This window comes from Numenius arquata, chromosome 4 (assembly GCF_964106895.1).
Source record: "Numenius arquata chromosome 4, bNumArq3.hap1.1, whole genome shotgun sequence".
In the NCBI taxonomy this organism is placed as follows: Eukaryota; Metazoa; Chordata; class Aves; order Charadriiformes; family Scolopacidae; genus Numenius; species Numenius arquata.
In genome coordinates, this window is record NC_133579.1 from 45939937 (window position 1) to 45954065 (window position 14129).

Consider the following 14129-nt stretch of genomic DNA (forward strand, 5'->3'; position numbering starts at 1 on the left):
CCACCTCCTCTTGTTGTCTGTGGTGCAGGAAGAAGATCACAATTTTATGGTGCACAATGCCACTACAACAGCACAAGCCCATAACTGTTGTGCTTGAGGAGCTGAAGGTGCTGTGTGGCTGGGTCTCTGTATGGAAGGACAGGAGGATGGAACCACCATGGCAGTTATGGGCAGCACTTAGTCACCAGTGGTGGCCTATGCATTCATACAGGAAAGTAGCCAGGAAATAGTTTTCTGACATCGGTATTTGCTGTCATGGTTCACTTACTCCAGGAAGATGCTTTTAAAGGTCATGGGATCCCTCCCAATCAGATAGGTGATGCCTGTGCTTACCCAGAACTCCCACCCCTGTGCCTTGTGCCTACCAGAAGCTTTTCACACTTCTATAAGACGTGCAGAAAAAGCAGTAAACTCAACCAAAGTGAAGTCAGGAGTGCTGGCACCAAGAAGTGCCTAATTCATATCAGAAAAGTGCCCCTGGATGTGTTATTGCAGACAGGGCTCTTGTGAAGGATCTCAAGTCATGAATCCCAAAGCAGCTCTTCAGACTCTCTCCTGCCATCATGGCCTCAGAAGGCAGGGTACAGAGATCTAGAGTAACACCAGGGCTGATGATGTCACCCTACCCAGAAAATCTCTTTAAGCTTTCCAGAACAGATGTACATCTGTGCCACCTCAAAGTTCATTGCTGTCCTGGGTCTTCCCAGAGTAGCACCTTATTTTTCTGCAATTTTATTCAGTGTTGCTCATGTCTTTTGCATCTTACAGTAGCTATAAGATTAATGATAGAACCATTGGATGACTCTGCCACATGAGAAATTTCCAACCCTAATAACACAGATGAGTAAGCAGCAGCATCTCCTCAAGACCCCAAGTGGTGCCTCACCAGAACTTGAGTTGGTAGACTTTGCCACAGCAGAAGAGGAGAGGTGGGAGAAAAAAGAATTAGTAAAAACAGTGAAGAAGGAAAAAAAGGGTTCAGCAAAGGACCATGGTAACAGAAGGTAAAATAGGGGAAAAATGAGAGGGTTAAACACCAGAAAAAGTGTAGATGGATGAGGAAGGAGCAGTAATCAAAAAAAAGCACTGAGAGCTGGCGAAGGATAGATATATATGACATTTAGTACTTGATACAGTGTGAGAACCTCTCCAACACATTGCAGGAGTTCTCAGTGGTTCAAGACCCTTCTGGTGCGTGTTAGATACTTCATGGTGAGGTGGCATGTTTGTTGGTTCAGACCCTTATGGCTATTCCAAAGGGCTTCCAGTGTCTGAGGAGTTATTCTGGATGAATTTTCTCTAGAAGATACCTAGTTCACATGCACTATGACCACCCTGAAAGCTGAGCCCACCATGCTGAAAATGGAGACAGTTGGAGGATTGCTTCAGAAGCACATTACTGCTTGAAAACAGACTGCTAATGTACACATAACCTCGGAGATCAAAATCAATATTCAGCTATTGTTTACTTAAAATGCTGACACCTAAACACAGAGGAAAACCAATATAAATGTTTGAAGGGGTACCTGATGATGCACTCTGTAAACAACTCCAATTCGATAATTTCACGGCACTAAGTTCCCTAATTGCAAAAGGAAGTACTACAGTCTTCTAATCATGATTGGATAGAGGAAGATATCTCCATCATACATTATTTAAGTGGACTCAATCACAACAGTCCTAAATTATGTAAATAAAGATCTCATATCTGGACACATTCGAAGCCTATTTGGAAGGTTTAAATTACTTCAGTAGTGAGAAGGAAAATCACTCATGTATGCCAAATAAAAAACTCTGCACTCATTGAATTGAGATCATGTTATTGTTAAAGCAGAATTATAATATGAGTTAGATGTTAGCACCAAGTCACTTAAAATTTTAACCTGAAAAATCCTTAAATAGAAATATGAGAAATGCAGGAAACTGTTCCTTCAGGGGAAGAGTTTAAGGCTGTATAATGTTGTATAAGCCCTGATATAATCATTATCTAACAATTTCCAGATCTGGTTATCTTGTCCTCAAAATACCTTCAGATATCTGCCTGCAAACCCATATTGGCAAAGACCAATTGCAAAACTTAAATATGGGCATAAACAGGGCCTGGACTGAAGCTATAGCAGAAGTCCCATGTTCCTGACCTATCTGAGAACATCAGCTTGCCAGTCTAATGAGTTGGTATATCTGGATTCCAAACACCAGTAAAGGGAATTAGTTAGTATTATATGAAGAACTACTACATTTCATTGTTTACATTGTGTTTGGAAGAAAATAATGAAGGTTCATAGTCAAGGTATTCATCTTTGAGAGCAAAAATGACAGTGAGCTCTCTAGATCACACATATCAATTAATAATGTACATAAATGTGGAAATCCTGAAGGTACAGTGACACTGTCATAGAGGCTGTCAGAAACACCGACCTGCCTTTCCTGACACCAGCTGCCCAAAACTTAACAGAAACTCCAAGATACACTAAGCATGAGTGTCCCACACCGTTGCACAGTAAGAGACGTGCAAAGATGAAAAAATATGTTTGCATTTTTCACAATAGTTTTACAGCAGTTAAACATTTCTCTTGCATAAAGTTCAAATAGCTGCATAAAATACAAACCATTTCCATTTTGACTCTAGCCAACTAGTTTCACAGCACATGCTGTGCAAAACCCACACATTCCTAATCCTTTACAGCTGGCAGTGAAATGATTATTTGCAATAGCCACAATTACAGGACTACTTACTCATCAGGCAGAGTCCTCAAACAGTTATGAGGAAGCCCTTTAACAACAGCAACAGTAAACTAAAAGACAGGGGAGTTGACAACTCACCTGTTTCCATAAACTGTCCATAAACTCCACAAAATCTGAAATTGCACATCCAATAAAAAGCCTCTGAGGAAGTGACCTGGAGATTCTGCAATCTATCTTCTTTCCCTGAGAATCATTCCTGCATGCAAAATTCTCATGGAGATGTATCTTGCACTTAAGCCATCACATCATGGAGGTGAATCCAGCAAAATACAGTTATAAGGCAGAGCAAAACAAAGTAAACTGAAAGGCAAATATAATGTCATGGCAACCAGTAGGAATAAAGACAGCTGAAGAAGCTATACATTACCATATCAAAATTCCCCATTGAAATAAAATGATACACTTCAATCCAGGTCAATGGAATAGCATCTGTTAATATCAGGAGGAGCCCAGTGGATTTTGTTTCCTTTATTTCAGAAGAATGGGAGAAGATTTGTCTTTTTGCAAGAGTCACTGCAGCACACTAGATGTACAGGAGGTATGCAAATAGAAAATTGTGGTTTGTTAGAGACAATGAACTAAATTAACTTGCTAAGGCCAAATACTTCTAACTTGTTTACACACATACAGAAAAAAACCACAACGACTTTTAGCCTTCCAAGGTGCAGCAGTAATTTTCTTTCACAACTAACTGTAAAGTCTGTCCCTTGGTGTCATTGGTTTGGGGTCTGGTGATGTCAAGACCTTACTCATTCCCATTCTTTGTCTGTTCACATATCCTGGTGTGGTACATAGCAGGGGTGTATTGCTTGTTGTAGCTCTGGCAGGTCCCTAAAGACTGGTATTCCAACTCTGAATTCTGGAGGGTGGGGGTTACAAAGAAAAAACAACAGAAAGTTTTTGAACTAGGTTACTCTCTCATAGTTTGAAAAAGTAGTAAACTTTATAAAAGAATAAAAAAGTGTGTCTCAGAAAAGTGAGCAAGCACAAAGATCAGCCTCTATTTTTAGAGTTTTCATCAAAATCAACACAATCCTGCAAAACACTTTCTGACAATACAAAATTGTGTATTTCTTCATTGAACAACTGAAACGCACTATTCAGCCTGTAGACACTCTGAAATATCACATACGCACCAGCAGTTAGGGTCTATCAACAGGTAAAACACAGCTGGAAACAACTGGATAATCCACAAGACAAGTTTTGCGTTCTCCCCAGTATAGGAGAAATATTGACAAAACAGGAGACAACCAGAGGTCACTAAAACAGTCGGAGACTAGAGCAGATGATGTAAGGCAAAAGGCTGAGGAAGCTGAGTTTATTCAGACTAGAAGAGTCTTCAGACTGATCTAGTCATGGCTGAGCAGGGGAGGAGATAGAGAAGACGGAGCCAAGCCCTTTGAAAAAGTGCACAGCAAAAGGGCAAAATGTTACAGCCACAAGTTGCAGTAACGGAAATTCTGACTAGATATACGGAGAAAGAAAATTTACAATGAGAGTAGTTAGGAGCTTGAACAGATTGCCCAGAGAAGCTGTGAAATTTCCATCACTGGAAGCTTTAATAACTAACCTGTATAAAACCCTGATCAATCTAACTATGAAATTACCCAGCTTTGAGCAGGGGAGTAGATTAGGTGACCTCCAGGGTTCCCTTCTGGACCTAAATTGACTCCATGGCTCTAAATGCCAAGAGTCATAATGATACCAGGGTATGACTGTAAATCAATGTGCCGTATTGACAAATGCATTCTGCTCCCTATTTTATATCTAAACCCATTACTGTATGTGTTCGATAGATGTAATTCATCATGATTTCATTATAGTTTCCTTTAAGGTTAACAGTGTAACCCATGACAAATACATATTGCCGTGCAAAACCAAACCTGTACACACCGTTATACACACACAGCTTTGCATTAAAAAACAGTTTAAGTTTTAACCTTCTGAAGCAGTAAGGAAAAAAAGAAGTATTTCATCTTTGAAAATCTTCTCACCCCTTCAGCATTTACCTGTTAATAGTCCTTCCTGTCTGGCTGAAGTCTTCAATCAGGGGTCCAAGCTACAAGCCCTTTGTGTGTAACCTGCTCTACTGCAGAGCAACCTTGATATACCAGTGGACATCAGGGTAAGGATCGTAAGTGAAAACCTTAGCAGAGGGGCCAAAGCATGAATGCAAAGAGTCTGCAGAGCACCTGCAAAAGTCCTTGGTCCTGAAAGGGCCTGCCCAAGTTTGCGTGTTTTACGCTATGGCTTCCTGAAGAGTGCCTTACGTGCCTTATCTGTTGGATATTTTAAGGCAGCTGTCCATCAGCTTTTCCTGGTGAAGTAGTATCGGCTTTATATAAGTATTTAAATGGTATCAGAGGGAGACAGTGAATAAAAATGGCTTTCTAAAGTAGTGGCCAAAATGCTCCCTTGAAAAAGAGAACTTGGCTTCTGGTTGAATTCCCAGAAAATATTTATATGTACTAAAGTGTCAATAGAATTTGAAAACATCTAATAGAATTTGAAAACATCTTACAGTATTGCTTCTCTGGAGATGATTTAATTGATTTTTTCTTGGAAGCCAAAATCTGAGTTTTAAAGCCTTTTCAGGCAAACAAAGACCTGAGTCCATGCTTTTCGTATTCTGGATCAATGCTCTGAGACTTGCATCCTTGATTAGAAGAACATTACTGTTATCACTTCCCATTCCTAGTAGTGTACATCAGTTCCTGAATTTTTTCCTGGAACCTCTGCACAAATCCAGTTATCACATAAAGCATCATGTATGCAACAGGTGCAAAAGCACATTAAAGTTTCTCCTATAAAAACTGATTTTCTTTCCCAGCACAGTACCATAGATTCATAGATTGGTCCAGGCCGGAAGGGACCTCCAAAGGTCATCTAGTCCGACCTCCCCACAGTCAGCAGGGACACCCCCAACTAGACCACGTTGCCCAGGGCCTTGTCGAGCTTCACCTTGAATATCTCAAGGGAAGGGGCCTCAACCGCCTCCCTGGGCAACCTGTTCCAGTGTTCCACCACCCTCATGGTAAAGAATTTTTTCCTAATATCCAATCTAAATCTCCCCTTCTCCAACTTAAAACCATTGCCCCTCTCCTGTCACTGCAGGCCTTTGTAAACAGACCCTCCCCAGCCTTCCTGTAGGCCCCCCTCAGCTACTGGAAGGCCGCTATGAGGTCTCCCCGGAGCCTCCTTTTCTCCAAGCTGAACAACCCCAGCTCCCTCAGGCTGTCCTCATAGGAGAGGTGCTCCAGCCCCCTGATCATTTTGGTGGCCCTCCTCTGGACCCGCTCCATCAGGTCCATGTCCTTTCTATATTGAGGGCTCCAGACCTGCACACAGTACTCCAGGAAGTACACCAGAAGCACTGATTTTTTCTTCAGCTATTATCAGTTTCTTTCACTTTCTTGAACTCTGCCACATGTGGAAAGATAAATTATGTATTGATTTTTCCCCTCTTTAATAGCCTCATGAACAAAGAGGCAGTGATGTTGAAGACAGCGCTTCTGGGAGAGAAGGGACATCACCAGCAGAGCATTTTGAATCATGGCTCTCGTCTGGGTGTTTTTTCTTGAAGTTAACAGACTTATCACCACAAAAGCACACTTCCAGAAAGTGCATTCTGCTGATTGCTCCTCACATTGGAGCAAGGGAGAGCCATATGCATCTATCAGTATAGTTTTTCTGCCAACAGTACTGCACAACTAATGGTCCTTTTCTGCCTCTGTCCCTCTCCCTTTGCTCCTTCATATATTTTATGAGAGCATACCATCCTCGCTGTTGGCGCTTTGTGGCTGCTCCTGGTACCTCGTATCATTAATGTGCCCATAAAAACTATTCTCCTAGTAGAACTGCCCCAAGTAATGCATCACTGGGAATTTCAGCCTTAGGTGAGCAATCACTTTACCATAATTCACTGTGCTGTGCACAATTATGACTACAGTCGGTTACTTCTTTATTGAACACTTCAAATCCCTCAGCTATAAATGGCAGAATTTTCAGCATTCAGCAGTCAATATTCCGTTTCTCTCCTCTTCAAGCACATTTTGTGATGGTGAGTTAATTTAGCTAAGTTAACAAATGCCATGATGATAGTTCCATCAAGGCATTTTGTTACTCCTTATTTGTTTTCTTATTTGAAGTCCTCAGCCAGAATAGAGACCAACTATGCTGGAGGGTGTCTGAATAAAGGCAAATTGTTTATTAAGCCATGCTACCACAAAAGAGATACCGCAGAGTTTTAGGCTTTGTTTCAAAAACATACTAACACTGTCAATCATCATTTGGTCCACAAACTAAATAACAACACATATTCCAGTGGGACCACTCCATTTCTTATCAACATTTAAACACTAAAAATTTTTCATGTTGAAACATAAAAAACTCCAAACATTTCAAAAGCACCATTTCAACTACCTGGGTTTCTGATCAGCAACTAGAAGCAAGCCAAAGACCTTAATAGAAAAGTAACAAAATTTTGCTAAAACCAACATAGGTACTCAGGTTTTGAGAAAACAGCAGAGCACACCAGAATTTTACCTCAATGAAAACATTCTACATGTGAAGTTTGGATAATTTTTTAGTGAATAGTGTGTCTATCTATATTTTTTTAAAATAGCATTTTTGTCCAAAATAAAAATCCTCCCTTCCAAAAATAACAACAAAAGCCCACCGCCTTTCTAGAGGTAGAGGTAAAATGAGGTAACCCCAAGTTTTTTTTCCACCCCTGTTTAGGGTTGGGGTTTTTTAGCTTTTTTCTAAATGCTTCAAACATCTGAAATTTTCAAAGTATTTCATTTGGCACACTTCCAATAAAAGTCACATAAAAAAGGTCCGCAGCAAGATTCACAGTTTGAGTTGGGGAGGGCAAGCACTCACAGCTCCATTTTTATATAAAAGCTCAGTAGCTCCATTTTTAATGCATTCAGGAGGGCTGGGAGATATGTGGATTCTTTTCTCTCCCCCCTCTGATGTTTACATGTCTCCTTCCTCCAGATGAAGGCTCTAAACAATGGATTTAATCTTTCCCATTCACCATATTTGATGGTTATTTAAGAGGTCATTGAAAAAGGGACCTCCAGCAGCACCTGGGTACTATGGTGTAGAGATCATCACACCCAGAATGTCTTAGCCCAGGAGTTACAGTCCACTCTGGAGGTATGGATACCAATCTGCTTGGGCAGAGGGTGAGACTGACACTCTGTGTTTCATTTATAGGCTAATGCCCCTATCTGCAGTCTACTGGCCTCTCCTTGACCTCCTGTTCCTGGCATGAAGTCCTATTTCACTGAATTTCACTGAATTTTTACAGTTGGAAGGGACCATAAAGATCATCTAGTCCAACTCCCCTGCTGAAGCAGGATTGCCCAGAGCATGTTAGAGCATGTTACTCAGGACTGCATCCAGGCGGGTCTTGAAAATCTCCAAAGAAGGGGACTCCACAACCTCCCTGGGCAGCCCGTTCCAGGGCTCTGTCACCCTCACTGTAAAGAAGTTTCTTCTCATATTTGAGTGGAACCTCCTATGTTCCAGCTTGTGCCCGTTGCCCCTCGTCCTCTCACTGGCAACCACTGAAAAGAGCCTGGCTCCCTCCTCCTTCAACCCACCCTTCAGATACTTATAAGCACTGATAAGGTCTCCCCTCAGCCTTCTCTTCTCCAGGCTAAAGAGTCCCAGCTCTCTCAGCCTTTCTTCATAAGGGAGATGCTCCAATCCTTGAATCATCCTCGTTGCCCTTCGCTGGACTCTTTCCAGTAGTTCCCTGTCCCTCTTGAACTGGGGAGCCCAGAACTGGACACAATATTCCAGCTGTGGCCTCACCAGTGCATAGTAGAGGGGGAGAATGACTTCCCTCGACCTACTAGCCACACTCTTCCCTATGCAGCCCAGGATTCCATTGGCCTTCCCGGCCACAAGAGCACACTGCTTGCTCATTGTCATTTTGCTGTCTACCAGGACCCCCAGATCTTTCTCTTCAGAACTTGACACCAGCAGGTCCACACCTAACCTGTATTGGTGCCTAACATTCTTCTTCCCCAGGTGCAGGACCCTACACTTTCCCCTGTTGAACCTCATGAGGTTCTTCCTTGCCCAGCTCTCCAGCCTGTCCAGGTCTCGCTGGATGGCAGCATGGCCCTCCGAGGTGTCAGCCACCCCTCCCAATTTGGTATCATCAGCAAACTTGCTGAGGATACACTCCATCCCCTCATCCAGGTCGCTGATGAATATGTTGAACAGGACTGGACCAAGTATTGACCCCTGGGGGACACCACTGGTTACAGGCCTCCAGCTTGAACCTGCTCCATTAATCATTAGCCTTTGGGTCCTGTCACACAGCCAGTTCTCAATCCACCTCACTGTCCCCTCATCCAGCCCACACTTCCTTAGTTTCCCAATGAGGACGCTATGGGAGACTGTGTCAAAAGCCTTGCTGAAGTCAAGGTAGATGACATCTGCTGCCCTCCCCTCATCCAACCAACCAGTTATAGCATCGTAGAAAGCTATCAGATTGGTCAAACATGATTTACCCTTGGTAAACCCATGTTGCCCACTTCCAATAACCCCCCCACTCTTCAATTACTCTTGTTTTTATTACTCTTATACTTATATTACTCTATATTACTCTTGTTTTTATTATAAGCACACAAAATAAGTAGCCTGCTTAAGGTTGCAAAAAATCCTTTCAATCACCAATGTATTTTCCTGATTTTTCATTCAGCTTTTATTTGTTTGTTTTTCCACTTTTTATTCATTGCACTGGGTCCTAACCCCTGCTTCAGCAGCTGACGGGCAAAATAAAAGACGGACACTCACAATTCTAGCTATAGTCAACAAGGGAAGAGATTGCAGTCTCTTTCTCACAGCTCTTTTCCTCAGCCTCATTCGTCTCTTACTGAAAGCTCAGCCTCTGTCACACAGAATTTATGACTCCACTGAAGAGTTTACAAACTAGACAGCCACCACCTGTTGAGCACACCTCAAGCAAGAGCATCTCATAACAAAGCTTCATATGTGTTACTGTAACCTCACTCTACTTGCTTGTTTCTTCAAAGAGATTGTTCGAGGATGATTTCCTTATCACTTACAAGAAACTTGTCTATAATTTGTTGGGAGATTATGCAAAAGGCATTGGTGGACTTTGAGCACGTGAAATATTCTGCCTGTCCTAAAAAAAAAAGTAAGCATATTGTGTCCTGAGTTAAACTAGACCCTTAACTCTATCCTTTAGACATAACAGAGCCAGCTACCTTTATGCACAAAGCAACTTCAAAAGCGAGACCAGATATCTTATCTTTGGGAGCAAAGGCTATTGGTGGCAAAGAAACAGTTTAAGTGTAAAGCCAAGACATAATGTAGAAGAAAACAGTGTGACCAGTGCTGAAACACCATTGGTAGAACAAAAGAAGCGTAACACAGCTTCCTTTGAGCTTCTGCCCCAAGACTGGCTTCTGTGCTAGTTACCCGCTGACGGTCATTGGCTTTCAATGGAAGGTGAACTAACTAGAATCTCTCTTCAAACATAAATGCTTAAGACATCTAATTTCTATGCAGTTGTGAGCTATTCCTTCTCCCTGCTTTAATTTTGTGGATTTTTTCCAAATCAGATTGTAAGCCAAATGACACATCCCCTTGTCCTTGTAGAGAATGCCAGCTAAGGTCACCTATGGCATATTAGGATTCTCTCCCTGTCAGCAAAACAGGAACATCTCTGTTACAGAAAGCAAAGATGAACCAGAGTCCCCAAATGCGGATTTTGCTCTAAACTCTGGCATAACACGTGGGAAAGGTCTGTAGCTGACACTGATTGAAAATTCAAGAGTCCCTATCTTAATCTGCCCTTTTCTACCATACGTATCCATTCACTCCACACATTTCTAAGGGTCAAAATTACCGTGACAAGCGGTTTTACGTGTTGTGTAATGCTCAAAGTGCAGGGTTGGCTTTCATTTAATCCATATGATGTATATAAAAGTATTGAGGTACTGAACTCTTTATTTTACAACATGATGATTGCAAACTTGTGTCTAGTTGCAAAAAAAGGGCAAGGCTAAGTGTTATGAGTACATCAAAAAATTGAGAAAAGATTTGATTGTATTTTGCTCTTGTACTTGAAGATACAAAGGAAGATATTATTTTACCTGTACCAATAAATGTAACACTCTAAAGAACAATGCTCACTGATCAGCTCAGAGCAATGTTCTGTACTATTTTTCAGGTTGAAAAATACTTTACTCCACAAATAGCCCTATTTGAGTGAATGGTAGGGTATTATATCCAGTGCATAAAAGCAATATATCTAAGCTTCATGGAATTAACCATTCGGAAAACTATAACTCTTAAGAAACCATCTGCATAAGTGATATTATTTTATTTTCTTGCACTCTATATAGAATCATTACTTCCTGTTAATCATGCAAAGAAATACAACAGGACAAACACAGTATTGGTTAGGTTATACAAGTGTAGACCCTACCAAAATTCATGTGAAATACAGCTAGAAAGCTGAAGGCAAATCTATTCAAACTTTGTTCCTCTCCACTTCTGGAGATTCCATATCCAGTTCAATAATTCAGGTTAAGTATCAGTGAAAACTGATGGACATTTGTTACAATGCAGTTTAAAATGATGGGATTCCAAGGGATTTGCTACACTCATCGCCATATAAAAAAATCATATCACAGTTTCTTGTTGACCAGTTCCTTATGTGTTTCATGTGCAACATGATTCCAGCTATCAGGGAACCACAGAGTGAGAAGGCATAACACCAACATAAAACACACAATCCTACAGCATTAAAGCCTAGTTTACCTTCATTTCTGTTAAGGTATATAATGGTGTCACCATCTTAGCTGTGTTTCTCTGCTCACTACACCTGCCTGCCTGCCCCACCTCCTCAGCACTTTTTTTTTTTTTTTTTTTTTAAATCTAAGAGAATTAAAACAGACAATGCAACATTAAGGCCAGATGTTTAAATATGCAGAGGTCAAAAAAATAAAAAGTTATGGTTCCCAGAGCAACATTAATTTTACCACACTGAACACACTTCACATATAATTGTATGCATGTATTACTACTAGCAGCAATGTTACATAATATAAATCACTCAGTATAGGAAGTAATTATTACTATGGGAACCTTTATATTTTTTAATTTGCCTGACTTTTTATACCTATGCCATTTAACTGTTGCTTGAGAAGGATTTAAATTTTCTCATTTGTTTTATGTTATAGTTTTACAGTATACTGTGTCTTACTCCAATCACTGAATATGGAGAACTCAATGTTTTGGGATGCTTTTATTAGATAAGATAAACTTTAGGAGATTTCACAAGTTGTCAGTGACAGGAAAATGGAAACTAGGAGTCAATTATCAGTAACAATTTTGGGCATTTATTTCTGTCCAAATTTATAGATATAGTTTCAGAAACTCTTATAAAGTTTAAAAAAATTTCAGAATGTGTGGTCTAAATTCCAGCTATAAAAGCACCTCAAAGGTAAAAGTTTGGACATACCAGGAATTCAAATTTCCATTTAACATCAAGAGTCAGATACTTCAGTGTAAAAAGGGGACGCAAAATGCTACTAGTTCATGCAAAATAATCAACTGTTCTTTTTAAGGAAGAATTACTATGCAGAATTTGCAGCAAAAAGGCTCAGATTCAACTAGTTACAAAATGCTCTGAAAAACAACAAAATCCAAAAATCAACAAACCGAATGCCAGCACGTTCATATACCTAGGAGGCTAAAATCATATCACTGGGGTGTTCCCAATAACAAAGCACAAATTTGAAAAACACCTATTGTCTTACAGAAAGGAAAGAAGAAGGAACTGTCAGCTGTGGAAGTCCGATGATTAAGTCCATAATACTTACAAATACCCCCTCTAGTGACTAGGCTATCCCGCTTATGCTTCTTTAAGGCTGGTGCTATGGATGGATTCTAACTTTTTAAGCATCACTAAATGCTTTCTGAGATGCAAAAGCCAAACCTGCAGTGGAGTAAGCTGTCATACTATGTAAAGTGAGTTAAGATCACTTAGATACCTTCACAACTGATGTAAGCTGACCCATTTTACTTCTCACCCAAAGCCTGTTCTTTGTCTCATTGCTGAAGCAGTAACTGCATATCTGCAATACAAAGTTTAATGAAATCAAGCACAACAGCATTCAATAGCACTTTCCCTTCCTGACACTACTTGCAGTTTTCTGGAGACATCTGAAAACATGGGTAGGTCTGTCTCCCCACACCTCAGAGACATGACCCCAGGAGGGCTCTAGGGTGTCTGTTAGCTAAAGTAATCCCACTGACAGTGCAAATGTGGAGGCCAGCAAGGTCTCCTCAGCTGGACTGATGCAGTGCTGCTCGCTGTGGCTATGATGGAAGCCAGCTCACTGCTTTTATGATGTTCTCAGAAGGGAAGCAAAATATTTACAAAATACTTCAGAGATTGCAAATGGAACTGTGCCTCGGCCTGTTGGTTAGTTGTCAATTCCAGAGGCCAGCACAGATCCTTCCCCTTATAGGCCTCCATCTGTCTTGCATGGCTCTGTATTGCTCTTTTCCCTAAAATCCACAATGAATTTAAAATTTCAGACAGTAACACTTACCTAAAGAACAGGTAACCAAACACATGCCCCTCATTTTCCTCTCAAGCATGAGAAAAATCTCCTGCTTGACAACAGTGACAGGCTGAGCAGTCACCTGGCAACTCCTCTGAAGTCCAAAGTAACGACTGTCTTAATCTCATTTCCTTCCTTACTCCAAAACTTCAGCCAAGCCTTCTAGGTCTTCCCGAGTCTTGTTAAGCTCGCAGTTACTTTAGGAATATCAGATATTATCTACAGGATAAACTGAAATTTTACTGTGTGTCTTTTCATTTCAGCAGTATCTTATATTTCTCTCAGGTCTGAGGTAGATTTTTTTCTCTCACAATATTGGTGAAACTTTAATAAATAGTAAGAAAGGTGCTCTGTTCTTTAAGTTTTGATTCTCTAATTTCTGAGCCACCTCATCATCTAGAAAGCAAAACATCTGAAAACCATCTGCTCGCAGAGAGCACTGTTAATCATTCCCTTAGAGTTAATACTAATCCTGCTTCAGAGGATCAATCTTTCTAATCCCAAACTGTAAAAACATGGAAGTATATCATGTATTCCTAAATTAAGGGAACATAAAAGAGTCAGAACTACAGTACAGGCCTGCAGTACAAATGACTGAAGTTAATATTTTAATTAAAAATATAGTATTTTACTTACTCCCAAAACTCAGGTTTTACTCTTTTCCCTGATAAATTCTGTTGGTCTGTCTTCTCTTCCTCTATTTGGTGGTGGAGTGTCTGTCTCTGGAGACATTCAAAACCCACCTGGACACATTCCTGT